Source organism: Peromyscus maniculatus, chromosome X (assembly GCF_049852395.1).
Source record: "Peromyscus maniculatus bairdii isolate BWxNUB_F1_BW_parent chromosome X, HU_Pman_BW_mat_3.1, whole genome shotgun sequence".
NCBI classification, from domain to species: domain Eukaryota; kingdom Metazoa; phylum Chordata; class Mammalia; order Rodentia; family Cricetidae; genus Peromyscus; species Peromyscus maniculatus.
The window spans coordinates 15158641-15175577 of NC_134875.1; the positions used below are offsets into that span (position 1 = coordinate 15158641).

The window sequence follows — 16937 nt, forward strand, 5'->3', positions numbered from 1 at the left end:
ACTTTAGCTCCCCTTACATTCATCTTGATTTTCATCATCATATACAAAAAAGAACATAGTGGTAGAATCATGGATTCTGGAAACAGGCTAGCTGGGTTCAATCCTAGCTCTTTTATTTACTAGTTGTGTCCTTTGGACAAGTTACTTCACTATATAGCAGTTTCCTCATCTGTAAGAGACAATAATAACTCCTATCTCAATGGGTTGTGACGATTAAATGAGTTGATGCATGTAAGGATCTTAGAACGGTGCCTGAACACAGCAAATGTATTATTGTTATTATTATTATTATTATTATTATTATTATTACCACATTGGGACAAATATTATTAAAAACAGACAAAATAGATAAGTACGTGCTGTTATCTTTACCTATATTATAAAATTATAGTATTTAAGCATGAAATTTTTTCATTAAAATAATTTCACTTGTGCTTAAACATGGTTGACCATCAAAACTATAACCATTACCAAAGTTGTAAAATTACTGCACCAATTCTTTAAAGCCTCTTTCTTCACACAATCCTTAAAATTTATAAAGAATATATGTTTCCCAATATAAAAAAAATGCAAACAATACTATAGTTGGCCCCCAAAACTTGATCTGTAACAGGTAATACGTTTTTAAATATTTTGAAACTAGTTCTACTAAAAGCAGGAATAGTTAATTTGAGAGGTTAGTCTAAAAATATCTGCACCCAGTAAGACTTAGATGGAAAAGACTAGATTTGACAAATCCCCAAACTAAGGAAATATTGGGGAAAAAAAAAACTATGAAACAACTTTCAATACCTGGATATGGCAGACACTGGAAAACCTGAATGTCAAAAACCGAGACACTGGAGCATGCAGATATTGAGCCTGTTGATGGAAGACTGGGTAGTTGTAGGAAGACCTGAAGATGTTGGAAGACGCAGATGCTGGAAGATGTGGAGATGTTGGAAGACAGGCAGATGCTGGAAGCCCTGGAGATGCTGGAAGACTTGGAGGTGTAGGAAGACATGTACTCCTTGGAAGACTTGGATTTTTCTCGAAGACATAGATTTTTCTGGAAGACTGGATTTTCAGGAAGACTGTGGATCTTTGAGAAGACTGGATTTTTAGGAAGACTGTGGATCTTCGGGAAGACTGTGGATCTTCAGGAAGACTGTGAATCTTTGGGAAGACTGTGGATCTTCGGGAAGACTGTGGATCTTTGGGAAGACTGTGGATTTTTGGGAAGATGTGGATTTTGGGAAGATGTGGATTTTTGGGAAGATGTGGATTTCGGGAAGACGTGGATTTTGAGAAGACGTGGATTTAGGGAAGACGTGGATTTTCAGGAAGATGTGGATTTTGGGAAGACGTGGATTTTCTGGAAGATGTGGATTTTTGGAAGATGTGGATTTTTGGGAAGACATGGATTTTGGGAAGACGTGGATTTTCTGGAAGACGTGGATTTTCTGGAAGACGTGGATTTTGGGAAGACGTGGATTTTCTGGAAGACGTGGATTTTTCTGGAAGACGTGGATTTTCTGGAAGACGTGGATTTTGGGAAGACGTGGATTTTCTGGAAGACGTGGATTTTCTGGAAGACTTGGATTTTCTGGAAGACATGGATTTTGGGAAGACGTGGATTTTCTGGAAGACGTGGATTTTCCGGAAGACATGGATTTTCTGGAAGATGTGGATTTTCTGGAAGGCATGGATTTTTCCAGAAGACGTGGATTTTTCAGAAGACATGGATTTTCTGGAAGACATGGATTTTCCAGAAGACATGGATTTTCTGGAAGACGTGGATTTTTCAGAAGACATGGATTTTCTGGAAGACGTGGATTTTTGAGAAGACTTGGATTTCGGGAAGACATGGATTTTCAGGAAGATGTGGATTTTCAGGAAGACACAGATTTTTGGGAAGACATGGATAATCTGGAAGACTTGGACTTCTCGGAAGCTATGGATTTGATGGAAGACATGGATTTTCTGGAAGATATGGATAGATGGAAGACCAGGAGATCAATGGAAGACATAGATCTTGGGAAGACATGGATTTTCAGGAAGACCTGAATAGTCCGGAAGACCAGGATTGTTTGGAAGACACAGACATGTGGAAGACTTGGGAAGTTTCTGGAAGACATTAATCTTCAGGAAGACGTATATCTTCAGGAAGACATACCTTGGCTGGAAGACCTGGATGTTATTGGAAGACATGGATCTATTGGAAGACCTGGATTTAGTGGAAGACTTGGGTTTCTGGAAGACTTGAACTGGTGGAAGACATAGATTAGCTAGAAGACCTGGATTTTTCTGGAAGACTTGGATTGACTGGAAGACACTAATTTTTCTGGAAGACGTGGACTGGCTGGAAGACCTGGGATTTTCTGGAAGACGCAGATTTTTCTGGAAGACGTAGATTGCACTGGAAGACGTGGATTCTTCTGGAAGACGTGGATTCTTCTGGAAGACGTGGATTTTCCTGGAAGACATGGATTTTTTCTGGAAGATCTGGATTCTATGGAAGACTGGATTTTCTGGAAGACTTGGAGGTTTTTGGAAGACATGGATTTTCTGGAAGACATGTATTTTCTGGAAGATTAGGATTGTCTGGAAGATCTTGACATTGTTGGAAGACTTGCAGTTGCTGGAAGACCTGGAGATGTTGGAAGACCTTGATACTGGCACCATTGGAAACCCTAGATATTGGAAACATCATAAGCACAGGATTTTTGGAAATACTGGAAGGCTTGTATTTTTTAAGACATTGGTTACTTTGGACATTAAAGACTTTGGTGACCCTGAATGCTTGGATATTTGATACTGAAAGCCATATACTAGATGTCTTAGATAATCAAGGCATTACAAATCTTGTATTTTGAACCCCTAATCAGTAGTTTTATGGAGAACAAAAGACCTGGACATTTACAAATCACAAATTAAAAAACTCCACCTATTGAGAGATAATAGAAAACCTCAATTTTTCCATATTCCTGTCAAAAAATGACTTAATTTGTAAGAATTAAGTTTAAATGATACTGGTAACCCTAGATATAAAGAGCTCTAGATGCTAAAAGATCTGGTTATTTATGGGTTCAGAGTAACAGAACACCTGAGTGTTAGAAAAAGAGAGTTCCTGTCAGGGAAGAACTGGCAATAAAAAGACATTATTGGAGTTGAAAGAATGTAAGAGCTGGATCACAGAGAAAGGGGCAATGGAATGCTATTTTCCAGGCATGACAAAGCCATTGCTATCATGAACTCACAATAGATGCAGTTACCATTCCTGAGCCTGTTACAAGATGGGGCTTGTCAGTCACAGATGAGGAAAGGACTTATGGGGTCCTACCCTTCCTTGGGGAACTACTGGCTACTTACTGATACTAGGAGAAGGGGAGTCACCGTCTACAGATGTGACTGTGGTGAGCCTCCCATACTCCAAAAGGTAAATCCACACCCATGGTCACAAGGATGGCCCTGGTTGAACTCAGTGGGTCACAAAACAAAAAAGACATGAATGTAGTAAACAGATTTATAGTGAGGATGAAGACTGACAAGGATAAGGAGATTAGAAAGGATAGGGATTAGAGTAATAATGCAATATATACATGCATTAAATAGTCAAATAATAAATTTGATTTTTAAAAAGATACTGTAAAATCAAGATAAGAAGATATTAATAGATAATAATAATGATAATCTGATAACCGAACAATACACTACAATATACTGGAAAAGCTAGACTTGGGTGCTATCAAATAAATGCACTCTAGAAGCCCTGCAACTAGGAAATATTGAATGGTTGGGACCACAGAAGATCTGAAAATTATTATTCTGGACTGTGAAAGACAGGCTTGACTTTAAGTAGTGATAAAAATATTAGAAGATGTAAGACTTTTAATAAATCTAATATACTAGATAGATTAGAAAACACAAGCACTGGAGATGCTTTAGGCCAGAGACTAGAAAATAAGAATATTGTAATATGAGGAAAAGTTATTGAAAATACTGTCATTTGTGGAACTTAGAAGACCTGAGTTAGAGATATTGGAAGATAAAAAGGCCTGATCTTAGAAATTAGAAGACCATGTTTAAAAATATTGGTAACATTGAAAGCCTTTCATATTATGATGTAGATGGTATATTCAAAGATAATCAAACCATAGCACAGACTTTTATAACAACAGCATCTCTTCTACTAAAAAGCAAAACAAGGGCAAGGCCATTTGAAGTAGATAACAAAGAGGAAGCAGGAAGTTCAAGTTAAAAAAGTAATTTAAATGTGTCAGAACCTATCTCTACAATCTCAATGAACTGACCTTTTTAGCATTCATGGTTTGACAGAATGGATGCCAGTAGGATAGAAATTATCAAAGAATATGTACTACCTTCAGCTAGAAAAATTACTTGGTTCTAAATAAGAGTTCGGCAAATATATTCTGTGAAGGATTAGGTTGTTAAATTTTAATGGTATCTATTGAAACTAACCTATTAGTGTAAACACAGATAAGGAAAATTACAGCTAAGGTATATACCACTAAAACAATTTGTTTAAAAAAAAAAAGCCGGGCGGTGGTGGCGCACGCCTTTAATCCCAGCACTCGGGAGGCAGAGGCAGGCGGATCTCTGTGAGTTCGAGGCCAGCCTGGTCTCCAAAGCGAGTTCCAGGAAAGGCGCAAAGCTATACAGAGAAACCCTGTCTCGAAAAACCAAAAAAAAAAAAAAAAAAAAAAAAAAGTCTGGGTGGGTGGATTTGGCCCAAAGGCTGTAGTTTGCCAAGCTCAACTCTAGATATCAAATCTAGAGCACAATGAACTTAAGTGCATCCACGGTTTGCATTCACATGCAAAAGTACAGAAAGTACAGATGCAACATTTTGAAGCCTAGTGGCACAGAAGATACTGTGTAACATGGTGAAAATCAGAAGTTGAGGCTGGCAATTATTTAGGTGCCCTTATATTCAGAGCCAAAATTAAATGGCCTGGACCCAAAGTCCTAGTCAAGGAAGATGATGGACAGAAGCTAGAGGATTACTTACACACACACACACACACACACACACACACACACACACACGGGTGGGGGGAATCCACCCCTGTAGACTGAGCACACCTGGAGACAGGGAAAATAAAGATTATAATTTGGTGGGTCATCTCATGAATAAAAAAAATATATGTAAAGTTCTGATTTCACTCATTAGAACTTAAGTAACAGCCATAGGAGATGAGAGGTAAGGTATAGCTTCAAGTCTCTTATTACTTATATAAGACTTAGAAGGACAAGAATTGGCACATGTATTGCATACAAAGAACTCAAGTCAAAATTAGTAAGGTGCACTGGTAATGGCCCATGACTTAAAAATCAAACGGCTCTCAAGAGACAATGGGTATTCATTGTGGGTCTTCTTACAAGGCAATATGTGGATCAGAACCAAATATGATGATAGTCATGCCGAGCAGTGCTAAGTAGCAAATACTAGTAGGTACACATATAATGCTTGTATACCAAATACTCCAAGTGGGAAGAAAAAGGTTGTGATGGAAGGCCACTAAAGTGATACTAGTAAACAGTTGTCTTAAATTGAATTGAAGCAAGGAAAGATGTGTAGCTTTAAAAAATCACAGTACTGAAGTCTTGATGAATACCCTACTTTCTGAATACTAGTCCTTAAAAATTCCTGAATGCCATGATAAATGTATGAAATATCAAAAGGTTCAGAAGTTAGTTGTGAAGAAGCCCTATGCCTAGTAAGAATACTTTGCCTTGCACATTTATTTGAAAGGAAACTAAGCTAAAAATTCAGTGGTCAAGAAGGCATTCAATACAGATTTATCATCACTCCCTATCAGAGTGTCTTAATTATCTTTAAAGGTAGAACTAAGTAGATGGATTTTCAAGAGTACAGGAATACATTTATGTCAAAAAGTCATCACCTGTAATCACCAGGTAAATCAACATCATGCAACAGTTATCACATTATAAACACAGTATAAAAGAATTACTGCAGTATAAAAGGAACAATGGAACAATTTCAGATGTTCCTTATCAGCAAACAAGGAAAAATATCAAAATTCTTTTCTTATCCTTTCTTTTAAAATCATCATGTATACCATATTTTGAAGGAAATCAATATTAAAATTTTGCCAAGTATAAATTATGATGTTCTAATACACAAGACATATGTATAGTATTATAATAATAATAATAGCAATGATTTATTGAGCGCTTACTATGTGCCAGGCACTGTACTAAGCATCTTGTGTAATCTTCATTTGCCATCTAATAATATAGGTATTTTTCACCCCATTTTACAGATTAGAAAATGAAGTCTACAATAGTTACCAAATATGCCCACAGTCACGCAGCCAGTAATTGCCATGAAAAAAATTAGAAACAGGTCTCTCTAATTCTAAGGCCTAGTCTCTGTGATGACTTCTCATACCCCATAAAGGCAAGGCTTACCTTGCCAGGGCTAAGTACCACTAACTTAAGCACACAGCATCCCCAACTCAGAGAAGACAAAAAGTCAATTTCCAAACCCTCACTTGAAGTCACTTGTATTTCTCATTATAATACACATCATATCACTGCCCAGTAGTCAAGCACCAACTCTGGGTACTTGTGATGATGGGCTAACCAGCAGTGTAAGGCAAAATCCATTGTCTCAGACACACTGGATTTATATTTAATTTTGCCACATATGTAACTTATGCTAAGGAAATATTCTATTCTCTCTTTGTTTAACTTTATATTCCATCAAAATATATATTTTCTGTTTATAACACTGACATCAAAGACCATTGAAAGGTAAGAATCCTATGTCAAGTTCAGTGATCAATATATTTCATGTCAAAGGCACTGTTCACAGACTGTTAAAAACAGATACCGCTGAAGCCATTTATTAACTTTCATATGGTGGCAGACATATGATTTCAATGTGCAAATTAAATAGGTTTCTCCCATGTTTTCAACTCAACATCATAAACAAAAGGATCTTTTAAAATCACCTGCCAGCTTTCTAATCCATTCTATTTCACCTGCTAAACTTCCCTTTCTCCCATCTTCCTTTTTCTTTTTCTCTGTGATTAAATATGCTTATCAAGAAGGAAATTTCTATCAGTGTGCTTCTTTATATTGAGCTCCAGTACTTGCCCAAACAATTTGATGACATAAACTGTATAAAACCAACTAAAATAAATGTCAAGGCTGGGGAGATGGTTCAGTGGAGAAGAATGCTTGCTCTGTAAGCATCAAAATCTGAACTTGAATCACCAGAACCCACATTTAACAAAATAAGCTAGACTGTAAACCCCAAGTTGGGAGATGAAGTAGAAATAGGAGGGTTGCTAGGTCTTTCTGGCTGCCAGCACAGTTTCAGGTTCAGAAAGAGACCCTGTCTCAAGGGAATAAGCTGGAGGGTGATAGAGCAAGGCATCCAGTGTCTTGCTGTGGTTTCCATGTCCACACACTGGTATATAAACCCATTCAAGTGTACACATATAACACACACACACACACACACACACACATACACACACACACACACACACACACACACACACACCTCATGGAAGGTGTGTTCTCATTTTAAAAAATGACTTTATTTGCTTTTTATTCTATGTCACCTATACCTAACTTTCTTTTCTGGAAGTCTAAAATAAATAAAGTTTGAATCACAAGCACATTTTTACAATGCTGGGGAGTGAACCCGGGCCTCTTACTTGCCAAGAGGCACTATCACTGAACTACATCCACAGTCCAAACAATCACAATTTGCAAATAATATGAATACAATTTAATACTAGTATTTACCCTGGCCTCTGTGTAAAGGCCAAGGTGCTCACAAAGTCAACCAATAAGGTTGATGCACTTTTCTCTAAATGTGACGATGACAGACTTAGAAGGACCTTGAAGACCAATATAGTATACCCTCATTTGGAAGCTATGAAAAGCATGGAGTGACTTGAGTAAGACTGCCCATTGAACTAGTAGCACAACAAATATTGAATTGATCATGTTTGCCTTATTCCTTGGGCCCACTGCTATTTTTCTTCCATTTTTCTATCTTAATTTCATTTCACCTCAAAGCAGCAGTTTGCATCTAGGACCATAGATAGAACCACGAGTTGTTTTCCAAATATATAGGTGCTGGCCCTACTACACTAGAAATCCTAATTTTCAGAGCTCCTCTCCCTGACTCCAAAATACAGTCAATACTAAGAACACCTGTGGGCTTTCAACCCACATTCGCTTCTTCTGAATGTGTTGAAAACATGGGCCATCTCATTCCCAACTGTGTGAGCAAGGCCTTTAATTAACACTGTGGCTCAAAAGCAGCATTTAGTTCATTGCTGAACATTATTTCTTGCATTCCAGGTTGTTTTTATGCATTTTAGGCTATATTAAGTTCTCTTTTTGGCAACTTCATGCCAAAATTTCTTCTTCTTCCTTCCTCTATTCAGATATTTTCACATCATTATCATGTGTAATCAGGATGGAGTGCTCATGCTAGGTTGGCACAGTAGCAGTCAGAGCAGAAAATCAAACAATGCTAGTCAGACTTCCTGTCTGTTCCCAGAAAAATTGTTCAACTGAGTTCAAAATAGACAGCAGGTGAGAATATGTGTAAGTAGCTACAAGCCCAGGCGGGCTCACCATATGCCAATGACAAAATAATATCTGAGATCTTACCTCTAGCATTGTGATTTTCCCCTTTGTTAAATCTGCATAGGAAATTTCAAACATTCAAAATTCACCTTAACAACACTTTAGTAAATAATGAGATTATGAAGGTGAATTAGACACTCAAACTAGAAACGAATTCTGAAGTACCTCTGAGAACAGGAAGTACCAGCATTCCTTTTCTGGAGGATGCTCAGTGTCTCAAAACACTAGGGGTGGGGCAAACATGAGATCAGGAAGGAACTATGGAAATTAACTATACTATACTTGATTAGGTACCAATACAAATCTAGGAATTCATTATAAATACACTGCCTCTCAGGATCAGCCAATATTTATCTTGCAAACTGCCGCACAACAAATGAACTTATGCCAAACTAATCCCTCTGGCAAGATACCAAGTTAGACATAACTAGAATTTAAAGTAAATTTCAGGATGAATAGGACAACACACTGCTAGCAGACCCCTCCCATTTTGCTAGGTTCTAGAAAGTGTTCCAGAAACCCTCACACTATGCAAGTCAGAGGAATTTAAGACCTCTGTGGTAGAGGGTAAGAGACAGAAAAGAGCAGTGTAAAAGTCCAAGGCAAACTGGTTTGTTAACAGAAATAAAACATCAAAGTGTATCTCAGTGATATTTACAAACTTTACATTAGCAGTTGTGGTTACTTTGCAATGAACTTTCAATTAACTTTCTCTGCCCTCCTGGTGAGGATTACAATGCACCTATGAAAATGCTGCTCATGACAACAAATGGGAAGGAAAGAACAGAGAAAATCAGAGTCTGCTGCAGTGTTCTTGGTCTTCTCTACTTTCTTCCTCCAGCACGTGAATCACCAAGCATATCATCAGAGCCACCAGAGGAGAGTATGAATCCCAAGTTTCAACTACTGTGTGTGGCGCTGTTTAAAGGACTGGGTGGATGGTCCACATTCCTTCTCCCCTGTGAAACAGAGAAACAGATTTATTGACTTTGGTTGATACAGAGTCAGAGATAGGGTTGTGTGCTATCATATAAGCCTCTCTGAAGGTCTACTGAAGGATCTTTTCCTTCCTGATGATTTGATTTGCAGAATGCACACACCTTAATATCCTTTGAGTTTTTGGATGCTAACATGAAGAGGCTTATTTTTAATCAACATTTGAGGTTATCATACCTGTAAAATATTTCTCAAGTATATTCTCAGGATGAGAGTCAACAGATCAACAACATCACTTAACTCCATCTCTTCAAACCCTCCATGACCCCACTGTTTTGTCCAATGGTACATTGTCCATTTCTTGTATGACTGAAAGAAGACAGTCAGAACCAGTAACAACCTCAGTGTGAGATTTCTGCCAGATTCCACTACGGGGTTAGGATTTTTATTTCTCTCACTTATTCTCCTACTATTGTTATGACAAGTGAAGAAAATTTTTTGAGCTACTTTCACAGAGCTGATCAGAGCACATCATGAACATTATGAGTACTCCAAAGCCCAATGTGGGGATTGAAGGAAAAGAGCTGTTATTGGGGAAATAGAGATGATTTGCACACAAGGAGCAGCATTCACTATCATAATTTTTCCACTGGTGACATTTTCCCAAATCAGCTATACTTTCAAGTCAGCATCATTTTCATGTAAGTATTGATTAACCTCAGTAGAAAATGCACTGCAGAGAATTCACAAAGAGTTTCTCAGTTACCCTTAGTTGATACTTTTCATTCATGTAGATATAAAATAGTGTCTGGTATTCTCTTTTAAAAGAGAAAGTATTTGGAATTTGAAGTGGTCAGAGTTTAGCCAGAACATTACCAGAAACACTGGAACAAAGCTTGGGTATTGATCTTTTTCTTCTCCTTTGCAATAAACATTCAAGTTGGCATGCACTTATAGAAGAACAGGACCATTGTTCAGGCCAACTGCCATCACTTATACCCATCTCATCACTTTCAGGGTACTTGGCAACAACTTCATGACCTGCTTTCTCTGCCTGCCACTTTTCCCCATGCAGTCCATAACGTTTCTTAAGCTTATCTGATCACCCATTCCTTGAAATGAATAGTCTAAAATTTTACCTAGATGCACAGGTAAATTTGAATTCAGGGATATTCATCAACAGCTTATGCAAATGTAAAGAGGCCTGTTCAACCTCTGATTTAGAAGTTACAAACACAAATAAACTTCTACTTTCTCGATTTCAGCATTTCATGTTATATATGATGTTTCCAGTGATTCCAGTCCATCCCTCATTGCACTGGTCCTTACTGAACTCCTTTTTCTTTCCTTCACAACTGGAGACTTGCCATCCAGAGTTTTTACCTTTATCATTATCAAACAGTTCGAAACACTCATTTAGTTTGCTCTTAACATCTTCTTTCTTGCCCTACTCAATCTTCATGCATTTCCATCACCCATCTTTTTGGGGTTTTTGCTTGGAGGTCACTGTCATCCTGACTTAGACAAATTTACAGTGATTGAAAGTTTCATTTTCACTGAGCAGTAAAGGATATTAACTTGTAATATTTAATAACCAAATGATAAAATTAACAAGACAGGTAAAAAGGGCAAAACCATTTTTATATGCTAACACAGGGGCATGAGCAATGGCTGCAGACAGAACAGGCAGAAGCACAGAGAGCTGAAGCAAGTAACACAAATGGTGAAGATTTTTTGTACATGCACAATCAGGCAGCTTGGCAGTGACTTGAACTTGCATATTGTTCAAAAGATCACAAAGGTACACCAGACAATGTAAACCGAAATGTGGCATCAGAATGAGTTGCAGTTGTGAAGGGACCACAGAACTCAGGAGCCAAGGTCAAGCTACCAGTTTGAGGTGAGAATCACAAATTCCACCATCTAGGAGAAAGCAGACACAGAAATAGGAGAAGTCAGAATGGGAGTAGTCTGAAGGAATAGATGACAAGCTGTGAGGATGACAGATATTCAGAATAATAATACATGCCAGATCACTTTTGCAAAGGTTGTATCAACTGCACACTCATGCTTTTCTCCAGGGTGCTGACCAACCTGACATATTACCAACCTTTGTGACTTGTACCAAACAGATGAATAAGAAGATATTTCTTTAATTACCTGTCCATATGCTGAGAATCTCCTGTTACATAGAGCACTGCCTAAGTGATCTAACTGCATTTTTATCCCACACTAATTTTACTTTTCTTTGAGGAAAGTTTAGTATTGATCAGAAATTCCTCTTCTGGTAAGCTAGTTAAACTGGTGAGATCTAAGATGAATGCCTGAATGACCACTAGACAATTTTGAACTTCATTAATCACTCCATGTGAATATTTGGACTGGGGATGTAGCTCAGTTGGAGAAGAGAATGAGTGTCCATCATGCAAAGTTCTGGGTTCAATCTCCAACACTGCATAAACCACAGGCATAGTGGTACATGCCTGTAATATTGGCATGCAGAAAATGAAGCAGAATTGGAAGTTCAAGATTATCCTAGGCTACATAGCAAGTTCAAGGTCATCCTAGCCTACATGAGACTGAGATGCTTTCTCAAAAAAGAAATAAAAGAAATAAATGGATGGAAGGAGAGGGAGTGGGTCAGAAAGGGGAGGAATCCCATATGCATGCGAAATGATAGCCCCCACTTGTGTCATAACTGTTGACAATAGCTATGATGATTTGAAAGACTCATAAAAGGCATAAAAAGCAATCCTGGAAAATCTGTCATTCTCAGAACAGATACACGTATTTCTCCCCTTTATATAACCCTCATTTCTTTGTGTACGTGTCAGGAGTGTAGGTGAACACACATGGAGGTTAGAGGCTGGTTATCTGGTGTTCTCCTGTACTGTGTTCTATCTTATTTTAGATAGGATTCCCTACTCTCAATTGCTATTTATTCACCTTGTTTTTGAGACATGATCTTCTACATTGGTATTATCCTCCATCTATTGTTTGAGACAGTTTCTCAGAGAACCTGGGATTCACTGATTCATCTAGACTTGCTGGCCAGCAAGTCTCAGGATTCCTGTCTTCACCTTGGTGTTACAGGTATGTGTTATCACATCCGCCTATTATTTGGGTTCTGTGCATCCACACTCAAGTACTTATACTATACCTCATACTCTAGCCTCAAACATCTCTCTTAGAGGATCTCCTCTAAACGTCCATTGGGAAGATGCCTATAGCCTCCAAGCTTCAAGGCAGAGAAGATGGGGAAGTAAGACAAGCACAGTTTCTTCTTAGTTTCTCAAGGGTCTAGCAGAACGTAAGGAAAGAATTGTTTCCAAGTGAATGATTATTACACATGTGGATGGTTTAACTATTGTTCCTTTGCCAGTCTACACTCTCACGTCTCATCAGCTGAGTAACAATATCACATTCTCAGATCTCCTATGTTTGATGAAGTCTTCACTAAAAGTTAATAAATAATAGTAATGACTTGGGAAAACTCAGAGGCTTCTGAACAGGAATTGGCTGTTTGACATCATTATTTAACCACTGCTGACTATTGGGTACAGTAGTGAAACTGTGGTAACATAGTCATTTCTTGGAAGAATTTTGGGGAAAATATATATACACTATATTATCAGTAGTTTCTTTTATGAAAAACTTAATTATGAAATTCATATGGTTGGTAGATGACCATTCACTGCCCTATTAAATTTCCTTGTAGGTTTGAAAATTCTCATTAAAATATGTTTGTGAAATAATTTTATGTTTCTTGGCTACATTTTTGGTAATAACACATATTAGTGGCTTATCAGGTTAAATGAAAAATTATAATCAAAGAACTAATCATTGGAGGAAATCACTATGAAATGTTCAGTCAGTAATTAGATGTCTAATGCTAAAGGAATCAGCAGCCTGAACTGACAGTATAGCACAAAAGTACAACACTCACTCATTTAACTTATATAAGTACCTGAGTTCTACCCCAAACACACACACTCTCCTCTTTCTCCCTCTCTCTCCCTCTCTCCCTCTCTCCTTTTCTCCCCCTCTCCCCCTCTCCCTCTCTCTCTCCCTCTTCTCTCTCTCTCTCCCTCTCTCCCTCTCTCCCTCTCTCCCTCTCTCCCTCTCTTCTCCCTCTCTCCCTCTCTCCCTCTCTCCCTCTCTCCCTCTCTCCCTCTCTCCCTCTCTCCCTCTCTCCCTCTCTCTCTCTCTCTCTCTCTCTCTCTCTCTCTCTCTCTCTCTCTCTCTCTCTCTCTCAAGATTCAATGCCCAAGCCTTAACCAGAAACCAGGTTATTTGAACATGCAAAGAGTTCAGCTTTATGACAGTAATCACAACTGTTTTCTATGCCAAATGGCAGAGACTTATAAAAGAACATAAGCAGAGGGTGCAGAATGAATGACTAGTGGATGTTAAACTATCACTGGGTAAGATTCCATTCAACCATTTTTCAAATGATACAATATACTTTTATACATCAAAAAGATTCACTTCCCATTGGAGTTTCATCTCTTTCCTGGTAAAGAAAATGTGAGTGTTAAGACGCTGGAGCTGTCAGCATGAAGACTGAGTGCTTTGAAATAAACTTCACGTTACCATATTTCTTTACTGAAAGCTCCACTACAAAGAGCCTCGAAGTTGTTAGAATGCTAAGAAATAATGGTGCAATCAAGTACACTTGTTCTCAAGGCATTTTCGCCAAGCACATTTAAATCTACAGGGCTAAAAGCTTAAGGTCATTCTTGTGAGAGCAGGAACCCTGGAGCCCTCAGGAGGAAGAAAGCTTGACTGGCTGTTTTTTTCTGCCAGGAGTTAGAGCTCAGAAGGGCGAGAGAATAACAGAATTTTTTTTTCTCTAGACACTTCAAGAAAGAACAAGGACTACTTTATAAATGCCACACCCTGTGAGGATTTGCATGAACAAACAGGATCAAGTTAATTGCAGCCTCCTTACTGAAAGGACATTGGCTTTTAAGGGATTTGCTTTTCTATGAGTACTCAGCTCTCCCTTTCCCTTTCAAACATCTTAAAACCCTACAAACATTTAATTAGTGGCTTTAAAAACTATAGGCCCTTGTGAATCATTTAACATTTTAAACCATAATACCCAGAAATACTGAAAATGAGGCTTCCATAAGGAATCTTATTTTTCACAAAATTAATGATGTGTCCACAGTGTGTGAATTACTAATAATGAAGATGTCATTTAACTGAATTTTGAAACCAGAGCAACCCTTCAAAATGAGGTTCAAAACCCATACTTCTTCATTTTCAAACAGCTCTCTGAGTTCCTATGTCCTACTGAGCCTTGTCCAACACTCCCTGTATGATGATGGTTCCTGCTTATTTCCAAGACTCAACATTCACTAACTCTTCCCCTTTTTCTTTTATCAACATTTCAGCCAGAAAAAAAAAAAAGAAAAAAGATTTCAGCCATTTCAAGCACTAACCTCATCCAGGAAATGAAGGAAAACAGAAAGCATCTGAAATACAAAAGTGGACTGCTTTGGGGAAAAGTAAAAATGCAGAATCTGACAAAGAGTGTACACTAAGAAGCAGCAGAAGCCTGTGGGATTTAGCTCTGCCAGGCTTTCCAAACCTACCACATCCCATCTTACTTCCTGTTCATTCTGCCCTATTTCACAACAAGTAAATGGCACTGTAGTATTGGCCAATGACACTTTCACTTCTCAGGAAAGCCTTCCCTGGCTGTCTTCCATGAAACTCACAGGTTCATCTATAATCATTTGCTCTAATTTGCATTTCCTCAAAGTGGTTATCAATGCAATTTAATAACTTTGTATTCTGTTTTTCCCACTCAGAATATCAGCTGCATGAGTACAGGAGCCCTCCATGGTTTCGTATTCCTCCATTCTTATACCTACAAGAAAGAGTATCTGAGATACAGAGGCTATACCAGTTCTTACTACTTAACTATTTATTCTGGGAAGCAACATTAAAATCCAACCAACAGTTCCCACTGTCACATTAAACTCCTCCCCAGAAGCTTGTCTCTAGCACCTAGCAGGCCTCATGGAAACAGACAAAGGAGGAGGAGGGGTGACTAGACAAAGATCATGATGGTGAAAGAGGAGGAGGAGCAGCAGGAGGAGGAGGAGCAGGAGGAGCAGGAGGAGTAGGAGGAGGAGGAGCAGCAGCAGCATCAGGAGCAGCAGCAGCAGCAGCAGCAGCAGCAGCAGCAGCAGCAGCAGCAGCCTCAACCATGCTGGCGATAGCTGTAAATTCGTTCCATAGCAAATGCTCCTGCTCGTTTATGCTCTCCTGTTCTTGTCACTGCTTTAGAGATCCAGGCTTCCATCATTTGAACAATACCTTCTCTGCGGAGGCCCCTGACCACATGGCACATGGCCACTACCCAACAAATACCACTCCCAAACTTAACAGGTATGAGCATCATATAACAACACTAGCTGTTCTTAAACTAGCTAGTAGGGGAAAGGATCCCAGAAAACCAGTCTGTGAAATTTTATCTGGACTGGGCTTCTGAGTTAAGCAGAGGGAAAGCATTTGAGAAAGAAAGATGAAGTATGAAGTATGTCAAAAGTATAGACACACTACCTTCTAAAGGAAGGCTACATTTGCCTGTCAGGATGCTACAGCATGTTCGTCTTTCTCCTGTAATGTCATTGCCTCAAAGAGCAGGTGAACACACAGATGGGTGGGGCAAGAAGAAAGATTTTGAGCTCAGTTTTAGGAAAAGCTCACTAAATAACAAAAACTCCGCAAAACTGGCTACCTCCCATAGATGTCAGATCCCTAACAGTGAAACTGTCAGATGCCACAGGCGCACTCTAGGAGATGCCCTTTCCATCCTGGCATGGTGGCACACATAGGGACGCCCAGCACTCAGGAGACAAAGGCGGAGGACAGTGAGTCTGGGTGAAGTCTGGATTGCATGGACTATACAAGCAGCCCAGACTTGCAGCAAGACCCTGTCCCATAACACTAAAATAAGATAGAAGAAAAATGATCTCCTTAAAGCTGTGAAGTGACAGTGTCCCTTGGGCTTCCACCCATCTGTACTCAGACATTTCCTTTCTTAGCGTTCTGTGTGAAAGCAGCTACCAAGGGCTGCCTAGCCTCGCCTTTATCACGCGTCACTTACCTCTCTTCTTGCTGCAGCTTCATGTAAAGTCCCTACCTCAACACAGCCCCATTTTCATATTTCCCCAGTGAGTTTTTCTATATCTAAGGCTAAGGCCATAACTACCAGCTTATTATTCTACCAGCCAATACTTCTATTAATATTCTCTCACTTAGAAGCTCTTCAAAACTACAGGATACATTATAAAGCCCTGCTCTGAATCTTCTATCTTGCATTAGTGGGCACCACAATGCATCTG

General features: G+C 38.8%; 1 long non-coding RNA gene across 2 annotated transcripts in view; it reads right to left on the reverse strand.

Annotated features, from left to right (window-relative positions):
• Positions 1 to 2673: 2673 nt before the first annotated feature.
• LOC107399564 (uncharacterized) overlaps positions 2674 to 16937 on the reverse strand; it is a 60613-nt gene continuing 46349 nt past the window's right edge. For both annotated transcript variants that reach the window (XR_013048162.1, XR_013048161.1), the window contains exon 7: positions 2674 to 9599. This is a non-coding gene — a long non-coding RNA (uncharacterized LOC107399564). The remainder of the gene's footprint in view (positions 9600 to 16937) is intronic.